Raw genomic sequence first — 2,188 nt, forward strand, 5'->3', positions numbered from 1 at the left:
CTTATATCATTCCTTTTTATGAGTGAGTAATATTCCACTGTATATATATACCACAGCTTCTTTATCCAGTCATCTGTTGATGGACATTTAGGTTGCTTCTTTGTCTTGGCTATGATATATAGTGCTGCTTTGAACACTGGGGTGCATGTATCTTTTCAAATTAGAGTTTCCTCTGGGTGTATGCCCAGGAGTGGGATTGCTGGATCATATGGTAAGTCTATTTTTAGTTTTTTAAGGACTCTCCATACTGTTTTCCATAGTGGCTGCACCAAACTGCATTCCCACAAACAGTGTAGGAGGGTTCCCTTTTCTCCACACCCTCTCCAGCATTTGTCATTTGTGGACTTTTTAATGATGGCCACTCTGACTGGTGTGAGGTGATACCTCATTGTAGTTTTGATTTGCATTTCTCTGATAATTAGCAGTATTGAACATTTTTTCATGTGCCTATTGGCCATTTGTATGCCTTCATTAGAGAAATGTTTAGGTCTTCTGCCCATTTTTTTGATTGAGTTGTTTGGTTTTTTTTTGTTACTGAGTTGTATGAGCTATTTGTATATTTTGGAAATTAAGCCCTTGTCACTCGTATTATTTGCAAATATTTTCTCTCATTCTGTAGGTTGTCCTTTTATTTTGTTTTTGATTTCCTTTGCTGTGCAAAATCTTGTAAGTTTAATTAGATCCCATTTATTTATTTTTGCTTTTATTTTTATTGCCTTGGTAGACTGCCCTAGGAAAACATTGCTACAATTTATGTCAGAGAATGCTTTGCCTATGTTCTCTTCTAAGAGATTTATGGTGTCCTGTCTTACATAGAAAACTATATTCTTTTTTTTTTTTAATTTTGGAGGAGGTAATTAGGTTCTAATTTATTTACTTATTATTTTAATGGAGGTACTGGGGATTGAACTCAGGACCTCATGCATGTGAAACAAGCACTCTACCAACTGAGCTATACCCTCCCTGTGAAAACTGTATTCTTAATTCAGTTTACTTTACTTAGACCTTGAACTTAGCCTATGATTGTGTCCAAACATGGCTTTTAGCTGGGAAATGCAGGGTCTGTAAAATCTAAAACTATGTATTTTCCTTTTCTTAGTGAGAACTACAACTATGGAATGAATGAAAGTCTCCTTAGCTAAAATAGCAGTATGCACAGAGTATCAATCAACTGTCAGGTTTTTTTAACCGATCTGATTCTCAAAAGTTAGCAAAAGAAAACAATAATATCCAGTATTCAGAGAGCTTAGGAGAATCAGTACTCTCACACAGTGTCGTTGGACATACAGATTGACACAGCCTTTTCTGAGAACTGCTTGATAGTATCAACAAGTCACAGGTAGAAACCCTTTGATGTGCCATTTCTATTTTTCCATTTATTTCCTTCAGTAATACTGATTCATGCACTCAAAAATATACATGTGGACAAGGGATTTCTACTGCAGCATTGTTTGTAACTGCAAAAATACTGGAAACACCTTAAATGCTCAGATAAAGAAATGGCTAAATAAATTATGGTATGTCCATTCTATAACATTCAATGTCTCATGAAAAAATAAAATAAGATAGAATATATATACCAACAGATGTCCAAAATGATGTCCAAGAGACATGGAAAAAACAAGCTTTAGAATCGTGTGGAATGCTGCACAGTTTCCTCCCCAAACTGCTTGCTTTGTATTATCTCCTAAGGTTATCACTTTATTCCTAGGCTGTACAAAAATTACATTTGGATACTTTAATGTTGTGGTTCTCTGCCTCTCAAGAGAGTTAAAACAGTTCAAATTTATGCCATTCTCCTTCGGTATGTGACTATATGTGTTGTGGAAAAGCACCAAACCCTGGCAAATTATGTCAAAAAATTGGAAAGAAATCCAGATGTTTTCTTTTTCTGGGAATATAATTTTAAAAGTAAACTTCCTTAAAGAAAATAAACAAATCACAAAAGTAACACATGATTTTTACCTTCTCAAATGAAACAGGTCAGAATTACATAGAGTTGTAAGTGAAAATACACCTTTACCTTATCCCAAATCTAGATTCTCTCCATAGATAACCACTTAAAACATCCTGGTTTGGGATATTTCAGACCTCTTCCTAGGCATCCACTTACTTTTGCCTACATATAGATAACTTCAGTTTTCTGTGGATAACTACAGCTTTCTGTAAGTATTCTTTTTCTATTTTT

At 34.6% G+C, this 2,188-nt stretch overlaps 1 non-coding gene across 1 annotated transcript; it reads right to left on the reverse strand.

The window, feature by feature from the left end:
• Positions 1-889: 889 nt before the first annotated feature.
• TRNAV-CAC lies at positions 890-962 on the reverse strand. Its single transcript has one exon. It is a non-coding gene; the product is annotated as a tRNA-Val (tRNA).
• Between the last annotated feature and the right edge of the window lie 1,226 nt (positions 963-2,188).

The sequence above is a fragment of the Camelus ferus genome, chromosome X (assembly GCF_009834535.1).
Source record: "Camelus ferus isolate YT-003-E chromosome X, BCGSAC_Cfer_1.0, whole genome shotgun sequence".
Taxonomy (NCBI): Eukaryota; Metazoa; Chordata; class Mammalia; order Artiodactyla; family Camelidae; genus Camelus; species Camelus ferus.